Below are 14109 nucleotides of genomic sequence, written 5' to 3'. Positions count from 1 at the left end.
CAGTACAACATAAAGCTATTGTACATTAATAAAACAAATTTAAAATAAAATTATATATTAATGAAAACATTGTAAAGTATGTTTTATTGAACATATTTACCAACATTTAACCTCATCTGTAATTAAATTAAAATGAGATGTTACATTCACCCATTGGTTTAAAATATTGTATTCATCCATTGCCTTAAAATTGTAATTATAAAAATGTATGTTTACACTGTACTATCATCTTCATTTTATAAGTTAAAAAGGTATGGACTCTTCTTAAGATCACATTGCTAGGAAATGGAAGAACTGCCATTTTTTAAAAATGTTTGTTAATATACAGCGCTGGTGAAAGTGAGGTACAGAAAACTTCAGAATTCTCTGCAACAGGTGGAGGAGGAGCTGCACAGAGCTGTGTGGCCCTTCCTGCTTCCCCTACTCTGGCCCCGACCCACTCACTGGCTGCAGAAAATGGCGGAAGGAACAATTTACTATGACGGTTTGAGCGTCAAACCCAATGCCACCCAAGAACTGAAAAAGTCATATAGGAAATTGGCCTTGAAGTACCATCCTGAGAGGAATCCAAATGAAGGAGAAAAGTTTAAACAGATTTCTCAAGCTTACAAAGTTCTGTCTGATGTCAAGAAAAGGGAATTATATGACAAAGAAGAACAAGCAGTTAAAAAGCTGGAGCAGGTGGTGGTTTGGGCTCCCCCACGGAGGTCTTTGATATGTTTTTGAAGGAGGATGCAGAATGCGGGGAAAGGAAAGGTAAAAATGTGGTGCATCAGCTCTCAGCTACCTTAGAGGATTTATACTGTATAAGGGTGTGCCAAGAAAACTGGTTCTGCAAAGAACATGAATTTGTGACACGTATGAAGCCAAGGTGGTAAGAAAATAGCCATAGAGTGCTGTCCATCTGCCTGGGTCCTGGAAGGCAAATTAGAATTCATCAGATAAGACCTGGAATGGTCTAGCAAGTTCAGGCCGTGTGCATGGAATGCCAGGGCAACGGGGAACATATCAGTCCTAAAGATAACCTAAACACTGCAATGGAAGGAAGACAGAAAGAAGATTCTAGAAGTTCACACTGTCAAAGGCATAAAAGAAGGCCAGAAGATAACATTCCATGGTGAAGGAGACCAAGAACCAGGACTGGAGCCAGGAGAGATGTTAGATCAGAAGGACCGTGCTGTGTTTACTCAGAGGTAAAGACCTTTTTACATGCATGGTTATACAACTCGCTGAAGCATCATGCAGCTTCTGAAAGCCAAAATCCACTCTTGACAACTGATCCACAGTGATCACCTCTCAGCAAGGTCATTGTCAAGTATGGAGACATCACGTGCGTGCTACATGAAAGCATGCCAATTTATTGCAGACCACATAAAAAGCATCAAATTTAAGGTGAACTTTCCTGATAATGGCTTTCTCTCTCCTAATAAATTCTCTTTGCTGGTAAAACCTACCTGAAAAGGAAGTAGAAAAGTCTGATGAAATGGGTCAAATAGAACTGGTGGACTTGGATACAAATCAGGGAAGATGGAGAAATCTACATGGATGACGAACTTCATCTCAGAGATGATGTTCAGAGTCAGACCTCCTAACAACAGTGAGCAACACTTATGTGCAGTAATCAATGCATATAGGACTATAATCATATGTTCACTAATTTGCTATTGTACTTAATAACATTATGTGCAGTAATCAATGCATACAGGACTATAATCATATGTTCACTAATTTGCTATTGTACTTAATATTCAGTTATAGTAATGTTTTAAAAATTAAATGAATAAATTTGAATATAAAAGTTGCAACTTTACCCTGTAAGTAAGTATGATGACTTCAATATTCAAGATGAAGTTTAATACCTACAAAAAGTACCTAACCTTGGAATCTGTTGGGCCATACCTTGGAACTGATTTCAGCTCCATGCAGGGATAAGCTCAGAATGAAATTCTAGGTATATGTGCCAACTTGAGAGTATGACCCTTCATTATTAAGCTATGGATTAAAACTTTGCATTTTACTAGAAATCAGAAAAAGGAAACCATTTGCAGAGAAGTGTTGGCTGTCCAGTTATCTGAATTAAGTAGGATTCACTGAGATGGTTCTGCATTCTTTGTGTCAACTATTACGGAGAGGTGGCATAATTTAATTTATATAATTTAACCTGTGGTATAAGTGATGGAAATGATACCTTTCTAATGCAGAGGTTTATCATAATATGCGTCTTCTTAAGGACTTGAATTACTAGAACTGTATTCCCTTCTGCTATTCCATCTTTTTGTGTGTGTGTCATCTTTTAAATAAACACACACATATCAGTTCTGGTTATATTCTTCTTCCCTTCTCTTTGGACCATGATAAGTCCTTCAGCAGTGACTTCCGGAGCTGGGTAACTTGATATTAAAGTGAGGAGACTATACGTGGAAAAGTAATTTGCATGTGTAATATAGGAAGGTGTTCCTTGGGTATGTTACAGGCTTACTTTAACCCATCTTATGCTCCAAAGTAACTAATTTAATGCTGATTTACAACAAATTATGATGAATAGTCTTACTTGTATGTTTAAAAGTCATCATATTAACATGCTTAAATCTGGGTAGAAGAATTTAAGCAATTCTTGAAATGTACATCTCCTTAACATGCTGATCACAAAGCAAAAACAGTGAGGTACAGCAGGCACTGTCACACGTTATTGCTGATAATGTCTTAGGAAAGACTCTTGGGGGGAAATGGCCTAAAGGGGACTCGAAGACCTGAAAAGTGCTACATGGTTTTTCCTGCTCATGAAAGTAACACCTTGTTGTTGTTGCACAATCAACTTATACATAAGTCTTATGCCCCTGCTAAAGACAAGTTGAGTATTTCAAAGACACAAGAAAAACTGCATGCAGAAATCATATTCTAGCTAAATATTGTATTTCTATGTCCATCTATATCCCAAATAGGGTAAAGACGAAGTCAGTGTCACCAGGCTTCCTCCCTCCCCTCCACCAGGACTGCACAGTCATCCTACATGAACCAGGCTACAGGACACGGCCCATGTCCACTCCCATCACTGCAAAGGGACCACACGGCTTCTAAGGCCCAGAGCAGCTGGACAACTGAAGACTCCCTCCTGGCAATCACGCCACACTGCTTATTATACTTAATAGGGGATAAGATAAAGTGACGTTCTTTCTAGTCTCTATATTACAATGTCTTATACTTTTCTCTTTGTTGTATCTAAAAGTCAAAGTACAGTCTAGCCCAGACATGCACTATTAGCTAGTATAAGTTAGTTTTTTGGAGCATCACTTAGCTATATTCAGTAAAATTCTACATCTATAAACTGATCTGTAACTCCACTTATGCAAATATATTTGTATTCATTCACAAAGACTTATAATAGCCAAAAGGGAAAACAACCTAACAGTCCATCAACAGACTACCATTTAAATATACTGTAGTATGGTCAGATAAAGGATTACTATGAAGCTGTTTTTTAAAAAAAGAATACAATCAGTCTAAATGACAAGCTCTATATTTTAAACACATAATTTAAAAAGTAACACCTCAAAGAATACAATAGTATTATTACAAACATATTTAGGTAAAATTAAAATGAAGCTTTTTTAAAAAAAAAATACAATCAGTTTAAACGACAATCTCTATACTTTAAACACATAATTTAAAAAGCAAAACCTCAAAGAATACACTAGTATTACTATAAACGTATTTAGGTAAAATTAAAGGAACAGAAAATACATAACGCAAGTATTATGCAAGAATATTTCTGGACGGTTATAGGAGGTCATCTATATTCCGGTACTGATTTTTATCCATCAGCTCACCAGTTTTGCACATCATTCTAATCTCTTACATGTGAGTGCCTTATCAGTCTCAAAGGCATCATAACATCTTTCTTGCTTCAGCTCAAAATCAGCAATCCTCAGGAAGCTTCTGTGGCACGACTATGCATTAAAGGCATAACATAGAAATCCAATGCTGCATATTTTTATATAAAACACAAGGTCACAGACAAATGCCAAGTTCCCCAAAATCAGCAGCATAAAATGCTAATGTTGAGGGAGAAGGCTGGCTCACAAAGCGTTGCAGAGGCACTTGCTCAAGCTGCCTATGCTACCTCCACGGCAGCTGTTCAGCGTAGAGCTGCTCACTCTGCTCACATTGCCAGCACTCCTACAGCCAGAACGCTGGGTCCAACCACTAATTTACAAGCCGGGTTACAAAAACAAGGAAATGTATCACGAAGCAACATTCCAGATTTTGTAAGAATATTTTTTTAAAAGGACCTTTAGGTTGAAGTATTGGGAAAAAATCAAATAGTGCTACCATGCCTACCCACACCCTGGGAAAGGATGTGAGAACCTGAGCTCAGACTGGGAGATTGAAGCAACTGAGGCTTTTCCACCAATGCAGGGCATTCTTTATTACACAACATTAACTATTTCAAAATGCAAAATGGGCAGCTAAACTAACAGGTTTACAAATATTATATGTGGCTGCTCCAGGAACAAGCAGTTGCCTTCTAAATGCTCCTGGCCCTGCTTCCTTTCAGTTCAACAGGGTTCTCTGAGAAGCCAGCTTAAAAGAAAGTGCCATTGAGCATCCAGTGGCTAGACAGAAAAGGATCCGGTAGAGCCCAGTATACCTGGTACTGAGCCTACTCCTACTATCAATTCTCAAAGTAATAAAAGTTCAGTCAGCTACACGAGCAAAATACCCAGGAATTTCCTGTCCAGATTAATAAACCAATTCCACTGACTCATGATAAACATCGTCCCAGACCTGATGCTTCCTGGGGCCTCACACAATACAAACGACACCATGTTCTAGATCATTAGAACTCACATCCAATCATCTGTATGTGTGACGTCCACCTACTGAGCACTTCACTGTTAGGGAAACGCAGTCTAACGGTGTGAAAGGCGAAACACACTTCAGCGCCGTAAGAGCCGGGAGTTCTAATAAAGTAGAGGACAGTGAAATCCGGACATGTGGGACGAGTGCTCAAGCAGTAGTACACAGTTCCTAGGGAGTGCTATTAAACAGCAGGTAACTACTTCACTTGTCAGCCTGGGACAGCCACAGATACACTCTAAGTGAATAAAAGAAAACTAGTATCTTAGGTGTCTAATGCTACGTTCTAAGACGCTTCCAAAGTCAGTTATGAAGTAGGTGGGAAGTTACACACTTCTCAAGAATTTCCAATCATCTCGTCTGTTATATTAATCAGCAGCAAATATTTACTGATTCATATTAGATCTTAAATTAATGAATTTAGAATTATTTTATAAAGAACTTATTTAAAACAAAAACAAAAAATGACCAACCATTATTGTTTGAAGCTACAAATTAGAATACATTCCATCTCAAAGAAAAGAAGAAATTAACTCTATAAACATAAATATCAGGGATTGAAAAATGCTAAAATATTGATTTAAAAATGTCCTTATGCCAGCTACAGTACATAATATGGAGTTTTTTTAATACTAAAAAGCCTAAAGAAAAGGATTTTATATAATCAAGTTACTGTGAAAAGATCTGACAACTTTGAACTGACCCTTAAAATTTTAACTATATCTATTTTAACTTGAGCAAATTCCATGTACCAAATAAAATTTCATTTTGCAGATGAACTGCTTTTTTTAAAAAAAGTGCACCCTCAAAAAAAAAACACCTAACTAAAAATAGAAAATGTTGCTTTCATTCATTTGAAATAGCTTACTGACAAAAGAAATCAATGCACAATTTCAGGAAACGAAGGCAAGACATACTCTCTACGTATCCCTATGTTATTGTTTTGTTGTAACACAGAATACAGCTGGTCTTACACAGATTCTAACTTCCTCAACAAGAAAAGTTGGGAAAAGTCAATTTAACATTAAAAACAAATGAACTATAGTTAGATGTCTGGCTGATGATTTCCCAGATTAAAGACCCAAGAACTCAGAGACCCACATATTTTATATCTAAAAGAAAAGCAGCCAATTTTCTACATGCAATCTAATGTATACACTAATCTTTGCTTAGTGAAAGCTTGAAGGGAAACTAGACATGTTGCAACACCATAGTACAAGCTTTTCACAATCCATACATACTAGAAAGGGTAACAATGCTGCTAGCCATTTCCCCTTACACTGGCAAACCAAAACGTCTCTCTGATACATACTAGTATCAAAAAAAATCATAGGTGTTCTAGTTCTCTCAGTACATAGTGATAATTCTATCCAGGTTTGTCAAATCCCCTAAAGGAGAAAATGACACTTAAGTCATCTAAACTGAGATTAAACAAGGCAAAGCATACTGCAACATCTATACCAAAGTACCATGAAGCTTTAAAAATAATTACAAATATGCATCACCTTAGGAATCCAACAACCAAAATACAAACATAAACCTGGGAGTGATTATTTGTACTTAGATTCTTCTAAAATATCAAGCTTGAGATGAATTTAAATGATACAATTACAAATGTATAATTCCATTTATATTTTTAGACATTTCCCAGAAAAGAGAGGATACCAATATTACTGTGTTTACTCTAACAGCAGAGTTTACTCTAACTCTCAGAAATAAGACTAAATTTGGTTCTTATATGATGTAAACATAAAATCTACAGCTACTGATGTTCTGTATGTAAAATAACTCTTTACCATCCCCCAACACATCGCAGACTTTCATTTAGCAAACTATTAAGATAGAATATTTTTAATATTTAATTTAGTAGATACTAAGTACTCTACTTCTGCAAAAAACACACTGTAATTCAAAGAATAACATAATGACATAAATGACTAATGTAATAATACCTTCAAGGAATAGGTAACATTCACTGAGCCTTTAGAAAGTAATAAACATTTTACAGCATTTGAAACTCACAACAGTGCCTTCAATAGTATTATTTCCATCCTCATTTTATAGAAGAAACTGACAGGTTAATTTACATACCTAAGGACCTACAGCTGGCAGAATAAGGATCCCAGACCAAAAGGCCTGACTCCAGAGCACAGAAACTACGATCCATACTCCCTCTACTCTAAATACAGCAGGGTATTTCTAAAAATGCAGGATGTTTTTTGGCAGGAGACAGTGACCAGAGGAATCGTGAAGAGAAGGGATGATGCTGGAAAAGTTAAAAATCACTATTTTGTGTTTGTAAAAGAGGTGCATATAATGATAATTATGGGATGGAGATTTTAAAAAGGGGGGGGTGAGAACTGCATTAGGAGAACCAATGCCGTCCATTAATGACGTACCTGAGACGGGCATCAAAGAATGAAAGAGCGATTAAGACATGAACAGCTCCAGGGCTGGGGATTTAGCTCAGCGGTAAAAGCACCTGCCTGGCAAGCGGAAGGTCGTGAGTTCGGTGCCCGGTACCGGAGAAAAAACAAAAAAAAAGACATGAACAGCTCCAAACAGACGGCCTTAAGGCCTTGCATGAGAAAAGGTACTCAGTACTTGCATGAAAAACGGTACTCAGTACAAAGCAAGTAAGCTCTATTTGGCTGTAGTGTATTGGAGTTAAGGCAGAATAGAAAACTGCGACCCTATGACGGCTAGCTTTGAACGCCCACACAAGGAGTTTGTATTTCGTTGAACAGGCAATGAAGAGTCACTGACAGCGTCTTGAACAGCATTGGTTGGCACTGAGAACAAGATCAGCAAACCGGCTGACACAAAAGAATACACACAGCTCCACGTATATAATTAAGTCCAAGGCAAAGTAATCTTAAAATAGAAAAATACAGAAAACGGTTGCCCGGCAGGGAGGAACACTGTTTGGGTTGGGCACAAGAAACCCCCTCAAGTAACAGACACACTCTGTGTCCTACTTTGAGTGGTACTGCCAAAATTCTACGTTAGAACTCATACAACTAAAAAAAAGCTCACAGAACTATGTGTGTATCTGACTGTTGTTATAAATCAACAAAAGAAAAAGGAAAGAAAACTCACCCTGTGCGCGAGACCTAAGAACCGAGCGAGGCGAGCTGGGGAGGAGAGGTGAGGCGACTCTCCCACAAACCCAGAGGAGAATACCTGAGGAAAGACCGGATGCAAAGAGAGCGCAGAGGACTGGTCATACGCACAGATGTACGTGCAGAAATGCTTCCGCAAGTTGGTATGACGCAGTGTACATGCGTATAGATTGTAATTTCATCCTCTCTTTCCCCTTTAGAAAGTAACTTCCCAAATGGCAGGAACCAAACGTAGTTTTTTTCTCATTCTTTCCCATTTGTGCACCTGTTTGGTGCCACTGTATATATCCTTATTGATATGCCATTTTACAACAAATACACAGTGTGTTAATGATGCTACTTCCCAGGATAGAAAACTTTAACAATAATTACTTTATCAGTTGCTTATCGTGGGCCATTAAGGGCTTGCCACTCTACCTGTTTCACTGAAGCATTACAACAGCCCTGAGGTTCTCCTCTCTTTACAGATGAACAAACTGAAGACAGGAGGTAAGATGCTTATGAAATATAATAAAACTAGGCCCCCTCCTGTCGGACACAAAGCCCAGCTTCTTAAGCATTGTACATATATATCCTAAAAAGAACTAACAAAGTAGGGTTTCCTGGGAAAAACTCAGAAAACGTGTGAGAAAGCACAGAAAATCCATTTCTCAGTCTTCAAAAGGCTACATAGATTAATTGGGAGTTGTTTTTTTTATAGGAACAGTATTTTATAAAACAAGGATGGATGAACTTGACATTAGCTGTTTTAGGCACTGATTCACGTGTATAATTTATATATACAATATGCTACCTCAGTCAATTAAATATCAAATCTGGCACCACGAAGTTTGAGTTTTGAAAAGTATTACAAGTAATGTCAAATAATTAGTGAACATTCTTAAAAAGGTAAATCCAGGCTCTATTTAATTTTTAAACATGACAAATGTCATGCTTAATCTATTCTAAAGGAGGTTTGGCTTCAAAGCTCTTCAAATCATGAAGATCCATAGATTTATCAGATTCTTCAATGTTCTTACATCTGGTTCCTCTGGTAACCCAAGAATAAGCAGAACCACTTTAATAAGGAGATCCTGGTTCTGACAAAAACTCACAGTTCAGATCTTTCTAACTAAAGAAATGTCACAATTTAGGCAAGAACCAGAGGGAAGTATATAAATATAATGAAGTCCCAACCTATGATATAAGGAACATAAGAAAGAATCTGTCCTGCTGAGAAAACAAAAATTTAAAGACATAAAAGTAGCATTTACAGAATTATAATTTTAAGTTTTCTGAGTAAAAAAACATTCTTATCTATTTATTAAAATATATCCCTAAAATACTTCTTCGTGGCAACATCTGTTTAGTGAAATCTTGGGGTTTTTTAGGGTATTTAAGACTTTTACAAGTACAAACAAGCCCCCCAAATTTGAAATAATGAAGTTTTTTCACTATCAACGCTTTAACATTCCACTATGCAGTATTATACTGTTTGGTAGGTGCTATAAGTTATTTCAGTTTAAACAAACATTCTTTTATTAATGAAAAAAACCCTACCTATTCTTGTAATTTCATAACCAGTTTCACCACTGCTGAGAAAGATCACAGGCCTAAACGAAAGGACAAATATATTGTATACTTGAATTAGAAGATGATATTGTTAAAACATCAATCTTCTTCCCAAAAATTGTTCTACACATGAATTATACTCTCAATCAAAATCCCAGCAGGTCTTTTTATAAAAACTGACAAGCAAATTTTAAAACTTTATGGGGTTATTAAAGGATAAAGTATGACCAAAGAATGTTTAAATAGAATAGATTTGGAGAGCTTACAGTACTGATTTTAAAAGTGATCATAATGCTACAGCAGTAAAGATCATGGTACGGGCCTTAAATATACAGATCTTCCAATTATTAAGAAACTGCCAGATCATTTTCCAGAATGATTATACATTTTACATTTTCACCAGCAATGTATAGGAGCTCATTTGCTTCACACCTTTGCCAGTATTTTCTATGATCAAGCTTTTTAATTTTTGCAATTTAGTAGGTGTGTAATGGTATTATGACTTTAATTTGCATTTTTCTCATTCTTAAAGATGTTGAAAATGTGTACTTATTGATCATTTATGTATCTTCTTTGGTGAAATGTCTGTTTAAATAGTTAGTCTATTTAAATATTAGGTGATCTCTCTACTGAGTTTTGAGAGTTCTTCACATATTTTTTTGAGGAACACAGACACGTGTGCCCATAAATACGATATTCTCTTATAGTCTGCAGCTTTCTTTTTTGTTAAGTTTTAAATTTTGATTGAAGTCCAGTTCATTAATTTATGTCCTATGTAAAAATAAAAAACTTTTTGTCTAACTTAAGGCTGTGAAGAATCTTCTCCATTATTTTCCTCCAGATGTCCTATATTTTGCTTCTATGTGTACTATGACCCACCTTCAGTAAATTTTTATATATAATGTGAGGTAATAGTGTGTTGTCATTTTTTTCACCAAATGAATATTCACTTATTCCAGCACTATTTCTTGAAAAGACTATCCTTTTCCCCATAGAATTGGCAACTTTATAAAAAATATCAATTATCATATTTTACCCAAGAGATCCAGTCTATTTTACTTTATCCAGTTTCTCAATAATCACATCTCTACATACGCAACTGCTGAGAAAGAAAAGTGAAAACACATGTCCAGATAAAGAACTATACGTGAGTATTTACACAGCAGCTTTATTTCTGAGAACCCAGGACAGGTATCCACTCAACAAGGACAGACAGACGGATGAACAACTACATTATTTCTACTACCAGCAACCGACAGGACTGACACAACAACAACATGGCTAAACAAGAGGTCAAACACGAGCAAAGTACTACTGCACGGTTCAGCTGAAATGAAACTCTAGAGTGGAGGCTGACTGCAGGGAGGCGCAAGGGAACTTTGCAGCGTAACGAAAATGTGCTTCATCTTGATTGCAGTGCTGGATGCATGCACATAAACATTTGTCAAAATTCATCAAACTGTATATTGAAAGTAGATACACTATAATTTATCATGCAAATTACTCATCAATAAAGCTATTTAAAGGAAAAGCTGGCTTGTCTTACCACGTGCTGCACGTCAATTCAAATGAAAGCTAATTTTTTCTTTGATTATGTGCACTGGTGCCAAAAAAATCTCACCTACACTGCCCTACCTGAACAAGAAACATCCGGTTTTAATATCGTTGCTCTCTCTGTCCTCTACCCGCTTACTGCCCGCATCACGATGCTCAGCTGAACTGGAAAAGTCTTGAAAGTTTTTCACTCTCATGCCTAACTTTCACATCTGCTATTCTGCTAATTCAATAAATACCTGTGGAACTGAATTAAAAAGGAAGTCTCACTACTTTCTTAATTTCTTCAGCTAGTGTGACAAAGAACAGATTAGAATCAAGGACCATAAACAGCATAGGACTTTGTTCTTTCTTCTTTCGTTCACTTTAGCAGACCTTTTAAACAAAATGTTATGCAAGAGCCCAACAACGGGTAAAACAGACATTCATTTATAAATTCAAATTTATAATATTTAAAGCCAACGTCAGGGGCGGTGGCACATGCCTATAATCTCAGCTGCTGGAGAAAATAAAGCAGAGGGGCTAAAAGTTAAAGCCCAGGACAGGCAACCAGCGAGACTCTGACTCAAATTCTGAAAAACACATAGAAGGGCCAAGGATGTAGCTCAGAGGCAGAGCACTGGCCTAGCATGCATAACACCCTGGGTTCAATATCTAGCACCCCCAAAAAAGTATTTTTCAACATATCAAAATTATTTAAAATATGCGAAATATGTTTTTTCTTTTAGTTTATATAATTAAAATAAAATTTTAGATCATTTTTGCATTGTAAATAACAAACCTTTTGATATACAAAAATTTTATAAAATTCAAATTTCAGGGTCCACAAATAAAGTCTTATGGGGGCCACAGTCATGCTCATTTGTCCTTGGATACGTTTATCTCATAACGGCAGAAGTGAGTGAGTGCAGAGGAGACGGTTCTCAGGTTTAAAATATTCATTTCCTTGCCCTTCATATAAAAAGCTCATAGATTACCAATTTAGGAAATCTCCACAACACCTCTAGGGACCATTTCATGGAGTAGAGTTTGAAAACTATTTGTAGTAAACTATTTTCCAAAACTGGCCACTATGATCTTTCCGATATTATGTACTCTCCTACAATGAGACTTTGCTACCCTGGGCCACAAGAAGTCTACTGAGACAGGAGACCGAAAGTTCAAGCCCAGCATAGGATTTAGTCTCAGTCTCAAAAAACAGTAAAAAGAAATGGGATGCAGCTCCGTGTAAAGCCCCAGGGTTATTCAGTCCCCAGTACTGAAGAAAGAAAAGAAGGAAGGGAGGAAGGGAGAGAGGGTCGGTGGGTCTAATTCCTTTCCCTTTGAAGCTGGCTAATCCTAGTGATTTACATGGCCAATATAATACGACGGAAGTGATGGCTAAGGCTGCCAAGGCTAGTTTATAAGGAGCTCCAGAGCTTCTACCTCAGTCTCTTGGCCATAGGGTATTTCCTGAACCTAACACCATTCCCATAAGAAGTTTCAGACACATGAAGACAATAGACATTTTTTTCTATAATGCCTCTGAGCTCCAGGTCAACATCCAGCCCCAAGTTAGTAGACAGTCCCAACTGACAGCCAAGAGCTATAGTTATTCAGATCAGATGTGCCTTTAAAGGGACAACTGCCTAGGACACCCTTCATTAGAACCAACAGAAGCCAGTCGATCCAAAGAACTGTGAAAGAAAATAACACACACTCATTTTAAGCCACTATGCTTGGGGGCAGTTTGCAGTTTGTTATATAACTATAGATAACTGCATCGGTATTAGATTGAAATAAATCTAAGAAACATTTCAGATGAGCAATTCCAGGCTTCTGCGAGAAGACCATGGTTGGAATATCCACGTGTATCTCTAGGTCAGCCCCAAAGCCTGTCAGTGTAAGTGTTCTAGGAGCCAGGGTGGAGGAAGTAGGAAACAGCACTCCAGCGGAGTTACCATGCTCCCCAACCCACACATAATTCTATTTTTTGTTTTTGTTTTTTTTTGTTTGTTTGTTTTTCTCCAGTGCCAGGAACTGAACTCACGACCTTGCGCTTGCCAGGCAGGCGCTTTTGCCGCTGAGCTAAATCCCCAGCCCCCCCCCACATAATTCTAATTAGGCTCGCTACTGCCCAGCATGTGCCAAAAGCCTGCCTCCTTAACAGTCCACAGCCATCCAGGAGAAATGGAAAGCAGTTTTTCCAGGTCCAGGAATTGTATCAGAATTACAAATATATGATTCTATTTTTGTACTATAAATAAATCCACGGCTATAGCAACTCATTATTATCACTAATATCTTGAAAATGGTGAAAAGGGATGAGTAGGTTCACAATATTCATAAGAAAGTGTCATAATGATACCCAATAAAATAATAACAAATGGTAAATTACTTTAGACCAGGCATATCAGATGAGGCATAGTCAATTTACCAGTATATGACAAATTATCAATATATGGCAGTTTATCCACTACCAAATTCGAGCTGAGTAATAAAACTTTATACATTCTATTCCATTTGTGTCAATGGTTCCTGCATTCTAGGACAAGAATTGTTCACTGACATGTACCACAGTAATGTGAGATAAACTCCTCAGCCTAGACAGTTTTATTAAACTCAGCATTAGCCCCCATATGTCGTATTTTATATAACACCTTAATTCATAATATATTCAAATTTATACAATTTATGAGTGGGTCATATATGCCAGGTACCCTGCTAGTTATCGGGATACAGCTTTAAACTGTTGTAAATTTCACTTGAAGGAGACCGGTGCTGGCTTTGAGTCATCGGCCCGTTGATACCACCAAGCACCATAATATGACACAAATTGTTTATTTAGCATCTGAACATACTTTTACGAAGCACTTAATCTTTTTCTTTATTCAGTAAGTTCTTGTACATGATGATTCCAATGACATGGAAAACATCTGCTCTCATAAAATATTTAAGTGGAGAACATCCAAACTTCAGCGGCTTAAGACATTCCTTAAAGAGTGCTATGACCAACTAGTATGCCTACCACAAGAGTGACCAGAAG

General features: G+C 37.0%; 1 protein-coding gene and 1 pseudogene across 3 annotated transcripts in view; one reads left to right on the top strand and one right to left on the bottom strand.

The window, feature by feature from the left end:
- St7 (suppression of tumorigenicity 7) overlaps positions 1-14109 on the bottom strand; it is a 271419-nt gene that overhangs the window by 179975 nt on the left and 77335 nt on the right. The window lies entirely within an intron of this gene.
- LOC102020274 lies at positions 457-3177 on the top strand (annotated as a pseudogene).

The sequence above is a fragment of the Chinchilla lanigera genome, unplaced genomic scaffold (assembly GCF_000276665.1).
Source record: "Chinchilla lanigera isolate Chin_1 unplaced genomic scaffold, ChiLan1.0 scaffold00031, whole genome shotgun sequence".
Lineage (NCBI taxonomy): Eukaryota > Metazoa > Chordata > Mammalia > Rodentia > Chinchillidae > Chinchilla > Chinchilla lanigera.
Note: the sequence above shows the minus strand (reverse complement) of the source record. Positions and strands in the feature narration are given on the sequence as shown.